The sequence below is a fragment of the Meriones unguiculatus genome, chromosome 15, assembly GCF_030254825.1.
Source record: "Meriones unguiculatus strain TT.TT164.6M chromosome 15, Bangor_MerUng_6.1, whole genome shotgun sequence".
In the NCBI taxonomy this organism is placed as follows: Eukaryota; Metazoa; Chordata; class Mammalia; order Rodentia; family Muridae; genus Meriones; species Meriones unguiculatus.
In genome coordinates this window covers 45,865,188-45,873,493 of record NC_083362.1, presented here as the reverse complement: position 1 = coordinate 45,873,493, position 8,306 = coordinate 45,865,188, and positions in this window count along the sequence as shown.

Below are 8,306 nucleotides of genomic sequence, written 5' to 3'. Positions count from 1 at the left end.
CAGCCTACACTCCGCACAACCTCTTCAGTTTGGTTAGAGCACCAGGAGCTGGATGTAGGTGAGCCATAATGAGGGCACATCACGGTGGGTGGCTACATCAAGCCGTGGTCAAAAACAGTCCGTAAGGGATACTCTGAGCTTGGCAGCTTGCTTTGGGATGGGGCAGATCTCCCTCTTTTTTTTTTTTTTTTTTGTTCCTTCCTTCCTCCTGTCTATCCTTCCTCCCTTCTTTTTTGCATAAGATTGGAAAAAAATTATCTTTTATCTTAGTGACTACTCATTGTCAAGCAGGATAAAAGATCTTTTGCTTCTCTAGTGATTTCTATTTTAACATGGTTGGACAATTTCAGTGCATTTTAGAGGAATAAATGGGTCTTGTTAAAGGGCTATTATTTTTTTAAATTGCTATTTTTCCTGCAGATTCATTAACAATTCAAAACTTAAATTAGAAGTAACCTAAAAATGTCTCACTTTATACCACTGAGGTCTATTAAATACAAATGCAATCCATTTTTACAACACATCACACCTCATACAAATCTCAGATTTCCTAGAAAATCAGCTGAACAAAGAAAGACTAAGTAAAACGTAATTTTAAAATTATACTTGAGTGACCAGATAGAGGAAATAGAAGGGTTAAGATGCTTTTTTGGCTCTTACAGTGAGCTCTGGAGGTTTCCTCTTAATTATGCAACAGAGGTGGTGTCTACAGCACATTCAAATAAACACTAATTATCAACCTGAACCTAAGATAAGCTCCGTGGATTCGGTCACATCACCACACTTCGATTAAATCCTTTATTTCCTTATTGCTCACCTTTGTTTTATTATTAGGATCCGTTTATAACAAAATGAGACTATGGGAAAGCATGTGGCACAAGAGTTAGCATATATACATAGAATAAATGCCAATTCCCTCCTTGTCTCCGCCCTGCAGTAAACTCAAGGGGACTTATTAAATTTCTAGTTGTATTTTTTTAAAGCTTTCTATGACTGTCTTAAAAAATAGGAAGTAAATATTCTTGGGAAATGGAATTAAAACTCCAGAGAAAATTAGAGCTTTAGGAAGATAAAAATCTTTTATGTGCTGTTAAGTTCTTAAAATATTACTTAATCATACACAATAATAGGAGGCATTTTCACTGAGTGCAGTTGTGTGTCTGTTGTCCATGCTTGCACTTTAAGCTGCTATTTTCAGGCATGAAAAATTCAGGCAGAGGGAAGCTAGAAACCTCATATGACAGATGATCAAGTCAAATGGAATTTGTATTTAAAATAAAAGCAAACACACTTCCTTAACTATTTTTAGGTCAAATTCAAAACCCAAAGTACATTTCAGAGTGGCTAATCCCACAGTCCTAGAGTTCTGAATGTGTTGCTTCTTTCAATTAAATTTATAAATCCAAGTATGAAACGATTCTGTTGAGCATACTTAAAAGTTAAAGAACTGAAATGATCCACACGCACGGCAGCTGTTACATGTCAACGACATCAGATTCTGTGCATTATGAACATGTTTACAACACAAAGGGATCGCAGAATGCTCTTTTCGAAGGTCAGAAACGGACGGCCGATTGTTCTCTCCTTTCAACTTAAAATTAGGGGTCTCAAAGATTTCAGACTCAACAGGAAATGAAATACCGACATCCCCACAGAATGGGTACCAGATGGAAGGCAGGGTTACCCAATATTTGAAGCAAGGCAACCTGGAAGATTATATCCTACTAAATGACAAAGTGAAAGTCACTGGACCGTTAAGAACACGCTGTAGGTTGCTATGCAGCCTAAAGCACCAGGCCTGCGCAGCCCTCGCTTCAAGGAGACCATGCAATACTTCCAATCAATCCAGTGTGATTTTTTTTAATTTAAATTTACTTTTTTATAATTTATTCACTTTACATCCCAATTGTAGCCCATCCCTCGTCTCCTCCCAGTTCCACTTTCCTTCCCTCCTCCCCCCCTTTCCCATCTTCTAGTCCTCAGAAAGGGGGAGCCCTCCCCCCTACATCTGACCCCAGCCTATCAAGTCTCAATAGGACTGCTTATATCCTCTTCCTCTGTGGCCTGTCCAGCACCCCACCCCCAACCAGGGGGAAGTAATCAAAGAGCAGGTGACAGAGTCCATGTCAGAGATTGCCCCTGCTCCCTCTACTAGGAAACCCACATGGAGACTGAGCTGCCTATAAGGAGGACCCTAGGGAGGATGCTTAACTCACATTCAGAAGGGCAAACAGGAGAGACACTAGAAGCAGTTGAAGAGAGGGAACAGGACGGTAGTCTACCATGTCCTCTGAAAGACAGCACCCAGCAGGGGATGGAAGCAGATGCTAAGACTCACAGTCAAATTTTGGGCAGAGTGCAGGGGTATTAAAGAGTGGGGAAATAGAAGGAACCAGTGCAGACAGGAGCTCCATAAGAAGGCCACCAGAGCCAACAAATCTGGGCCCAGGGGGTTCTGTAGAGACTGATGCACCAACCAAGGACCACACATGGAGAGGACCTGGGGCCCTGCTCAGTGCTCTTTATCGTACAAGTGAGGCTCCAAGAGACTGAGTGACCTACTCAAGCCACCAAGAAAGTGGAAGAACAAGGCCTCTCCTCTGCAATCTCCCCTCCCATTGCTTTTCCAGTCTGTCCTGAGACCTCGTCCTTTAAGTCCTCCTTCATCACAAAAGCTTCGTTAGGTCTGGAGTCAAGGTTTGGCGCTGACTTTAAAGGTGTGCAGGGAACCATCCCAGCCCTGTCCTGGAGACAGAATGGCACACAACACGAGGGAAGGTCCAATGAGTCATTAGAGTGGAGGAATATTCATGTCCAAAGGTGAATGTGGGTTCTGGAAGAAGTGTCTAAAAAGGCAAACTGGAGCCGCATTGTGGAATCTCTACCACCAGCTACTGAATGGAATTTATTGCCATTCCAAGGATTGCGCTCAGAACCTAGCATAATGCAGATATTAAGACACCATTTTTTTTTTTGCATGTACCAGTGAGGGAGTTCATTTGTGGGCTGCCTGTGGGCCACATTGTTATCAGACACACACTTTAGTCCATGTTAGATCTTTAGTGGGGATTTGACCTAAGGCTGAAGTTTATTGGCAGTTGAGAGAGTAGAATCAATCGCGAAGATGAAAAAGAGACTATATATCTGGTTAGAACATTTTAACATGTATACCAAGAGACTTTAAATAGCCTTATTAGTGTATAATTAGGCTTTTTATTTCTATTTTTGTCACATAGATGTGGCTTCATGTTTATAAATGAAACCTGCTAGCATGTCCTTTAACAGTATACTATTGTTGAAAAGAGGACTTGAGAACTGTGGATTTTTTCACACTTACCTTTTTGTTGGCACATATTCCCTGTACATAGCGATGGGCTTTAGAAAGACATTCTCATATTGAATGTCAAGCACTCTGACTGTATCTTCCTCTCCTCCCCTCTTCTTGATACTCCTCTTCATTCCTCCAACAGTCTTGGTTCTGTTTTCATGTTGCACGTGTGTACATATACATATATATATATACACACACACACACACGATTTTATGTATCTATGAAAAGCAGAATCACAAATGAGAGGAAAATGGGATGTTCATCTTTCTGAGTCTGGCTTACTTCATGTAATATCCATTTTCCTGACAAAAGAAGGATTTCGTTCTTTTTTTCAATCTTGTTGTTATTGATATAGAGCCTCCTATGCCTCAGAGTAGCCTTGAACTTTCTGTGTAGCTGACAAAGACCTGGAACACCTGATCCACCTTCCTGTGCCTCCCAAGTGTTGGGATTCCAGGTGTGCACTGCTATGTCTAGCTGAAACTAGTGTCTGTGTGATTCTGGGTGCAGAATTTAACTCACAGCCTCATGCAGACCAGGCATGAGCTCTGAGCATTGCACAAACCTGCAAGGACATAATTTCATTCTCCTTTATGACTGAATGACATTTCATTGTATACACACACACACACACACACACACACACACACACACACACACAAGTTCGGGATAATGTAAGCCCTCTCTAAAGCAGGCACCATAACAGAACTGAAGAATAGAGATTACGAAAAATAAGATAAAGTACAGATATCGATGGATATAGATGGAGGGGGAGGTCACATGACAATACAGGTTTACACCTCTGAGAGGAAAAGGTGGACTGAGTGAAAAGAGACTCTAAGAAAGTCTTTCCTGAGCTCACGGGCAGAGACTGTCCATTGGAGGGCCCTTCACTGGACAATATGACATGCGACTCCATCCATATAAAGCTAGGGCCAGGCAAGCTGAGGCATTGTTGGGGAGAAGTAACTGGATGAGCTTCCAAGGCTCAAGTAATTCTGTGCTTTAGGCCGGATGCTGGCTGCACAGCAGGTGAGTTCACTTTATGGAAACTCACCGAGCTGTGCACATTGATGATTGTGTGGCTTTATGTAGTATAAATATCAACAGCAAAAGACATAAAGAGACCGTTCACCAAGCTCAAAAGAATAATAACACAGGAGATGGTTACCTAGTAGAAAATACCACCAAGTTTGCTGAAAATTTAAATACTTTACTCTCTATATAATAAAGCTAAAACAGCTGGCTTAGCCTCTTGTCAGGGCTTGGAATTGGACTAAAACGGGGAAATACTGAGCAAAAGAGACCACAGATGCCAGAATGATAGAGTCTGGCTATTCTAAGTTAAAGGCAGAGCTGTGGGGAGTGAAGTCCTCTCTCAAGGACCAGGTGACATATGACATCTTGTAAAACAAAATGACAGCAACCACCAGAGAGGCAGGTGGGGCAGGTGGGGCAGGTGGGGCAGGTGGGGCAGGTGGGGCAGGTGGGGCAGGTGGGGCAGGTGGGGCAGGTGGGGCGGGAGATAGAAGGAACACTGTGCACTAAACTCTGGACATCCAAGCACTTCGCACAAATCAGAAGAGATCAAAGCCAGCCTATAGATTAGGAGGACCAGCAGGATCATTCAGACAATAGGGCTACATTTTAGGTCCAAGTGGGTGGCTTTGGGTCCAAGGCTGGGTCCCAGGTGAATAGATGAACCCAACAACCCATTGAATCTATTAGCCCTCTGTTCATCACTGATAATGCTGTATCTCTGGCTAACAGAACAGATGTAGCCATTGTTTATATGGATGAGAGAAAAATGACTTCTGTGTATAAGAGACTGTGCTTGAGCAAAGTTAAAGCGGTGTGAAAATATTCATAGGTTATATGTGACTGAGCGAAAAATACGATTCAGGAAGAGAGTCAAGAGACTAAAAAACAATTCTGTGTTCTTAACTTTAGGGGTTTGAGAATATCTCATGTCAACTTCCTTAGAAGTTCTGAGTCCACAGTGTATATTTTTAAATATAGGTACAGTGCCTTCTTCATCTTTGGACCCTTAGTGTCTGGCACATAATAAATTTTCTACAAAGCTTCACCAGGAGATTCTGTAAATTACAAGAAGCAGAAAGCACAGGAAAGTTTCCATGTTGTCAGCCTGGTCTTGGTAGGAAAGGTACTCAAGAGGATCCCAGCTCATCTGAAAATACTATGAGCACCTTGGTGAAGTGAAGCCAGGCATCTGTGGGGAACAGAACCCTCCTTGCTCAGAACACAGGCAAGAAACAGAGGAACTCAACATACAGAAAGGTGGGCGTAGCAGAGAGGGGGAAGACAGATAAAGACTGGGAGTCAGGAGAGACAGAGACAGAGAGAATGTGATATGAATCTGCTAGTTGAGGGTGAGCCAAAGAATGCATACTATACTGCTGTCTGATGCAGAATATACTTTGTTGTTGCTGTTTTGCTTTATTTGAAGACAGGGTTTCATGTAGCCCAGGTTAGCCTTAAATTCCCTATGCTGTAGATCCAAGAATGACCGTGGATTCTTGATCGTCTGCCTCACCTCCAAGAACTAGCATTGCAGACATGGCCATCACACTCAGCTTGTATGCTTATACAGGAGTCAAGTTGGTCTTTTTGATTTTTTTTCAGAACTCCACCTGATTGGATGAGATATACCTCATTATTGAGAGGAAAATGCTTTCCTCAACCCTATTGGTATAAAATGGCCCCTAGAGAATCACCCTTAGTTAATGTTTGACCACATATCTGGACACTATGACCCAAAAGAGAGAACCTACAAAACTAGCTGTCTGGGGATCCGGAGCCCTGGACTTGTCCATTCACAGAGCTGGTCCTAATGTTTCAGGCTGCTAACAGTTGGGCCCCCAGAGGGGCTTGCTGGAGCACTGGAATGATGGTCTTCATAAAGTCTGATTTGGGAAGAAAGAATGGAAAGGGATTATTAGCCAGTAACCAGAAATGCTAGCTCTCAACTCAGTAAATACTGAAAGCAAAAATCAGACCCCAGATAATTAGGAGCCGTGAAAAACCTCACTGCTCCTCTGATAATGTTATGTATAATTATATAAAATCACAAAAACCATAAACAAACTCAAAACAAGAGGAGAGAAACTAAACCATCTGCCTAAATGTACAAAAAGATGCCTGTAGAGATGCTTGAGTTTCAGGCTGGAGTGAGTTATTCTACTACATCTAATAGAGATGTGGAATGAGTGGGCGATGTGGGGGGTGAGGGCTGGAGAGGGTCACCCGGGAGGCTGGTCCACTCCGGACAAGCTAATCTATGCGGGAGCCCAGGCTTGGGCTTTCTGCCTCCCAAGAAGTGAGAAATGATCAAGGAGCATGCATTCTTTCCCTTCCACTTCTGATTCCCCATCCCTCCAGATCTTGGCAGGGGTTTGTGCCTCACATAGCTCAGCCAAAGCAACTCACCGCCATGATGAGTGTGCGATCCATGGCAGACATTCACATTCAGAACCCATAAATCTCGGGATGGATGATTCTGGAGGCCTTCCTGCTGTAACGATTGGCAGTAAATTTACACGCGCTGCACAGCCTCTCCTATTTACCCATGATAATGAAGAATACAATTTGTATGAATAGTTGAGGACCTCAGATAATCCCCAAACCTAATTTTTTAAGTTAACTAGTTTCAACTGCCTGCTTCGCTAAACAGCAATTCTTTTTAGCCCTTGCTTTGCACATTTCTGTCGGGAACAAAATGCCCTGTGCAAACATGGGCCCTGTTTTCTTCGCATTAAAAGTCTCAAGGAGAACTTGCATCCAGGCTGTTACATCTTTGAGTGCATCCCAAGGGAGGGAACTTCCAGTTTAGAACTATGTCGAGGGAAGATCCCACTGTAATGATTTTACAGGGTTCATGGTCTAATGTACCTGTGAGGTGATTCTGATTTTCACAAACCTTGATTGCTGAAAGTGGGAGGGGTGGTGAAACAGAATCAGTGGAAAGATTGACGGCAAATGCTATTTATTAAGCACCTACTAAGTACCAGGGGACCTTTCAGACATAGGTTGAGCACTCAGTGAGAAGCAGGCACATTGAACTCTGGGCTTCTCAATTAGTATTTTGTAACCCAACGTTGATATTAGGGATGGGTAATGAGTGTCTAATGGAAGCGGGCTCTGCTACTGAGCACCTTTAAAGAACAGCAAACCCGCTACTGCTTAAGACCGAACAATGAATCATGTTTCATTTTCTCGCCTGAACCAGAGAAGCGCCTCTTTGTCCTGCCTTTCGTTCATGCTCAGCAGATGCTGGCTCCCTCAAAGATAAAGCTCTCTTTGTGTGCGGTGCCCTCAGCTTCCCTGGGTAGAGGATGGCAGCCTCTCTGTGCAGATGCTCAGAAGTCTTTCTGAATGTGTTTACACAGAACTTGTCTCTTGAGTACATGTTTATTTTTAGTGGTAAATTATCAGAGCGTGCGAAGCAGAACCTCACCTACCTTTTGCATACGCTTTAAGTAGCTAAATGTCCAAGCCAGGGACCATAACACCCATGGAGACAGTCTCCAGACCTCTCATTCAAATGGTGCCAGGTAATTGAAATTGATTAATGAGTTACTCCTTTAACTGTGCTTGGGTTGTAGGCGGGGGTACGTTTATTTTCAGATTACTCATAGTTGGAAGTCTGTTAGCTCCAAAGAAAATGAACTAAAATACTACTCCAAAGTACTGGAGGGAGGAACTTTCCATCAGTGATCTCAATTCGTGGCTCAGCATCTGCAGAGTCAGAGAGAAAAAAGAAAGGGTCAGGTCCCCAGATCTGATGGCAAACTGCTTAAATTGCTAATAGGGAGGTGAGGCTGGCCGAGAGTACTTAGGATTCCATAGATGCTGCTCTGAGCACCGTCCTGGATTCTTAGGGGGAGTGGCAGAGATGGCTCCAAATCCTTCCGGAAGGGACCTGAGAAACACAGGGAACTTCCAGCCTGGTGTGCTG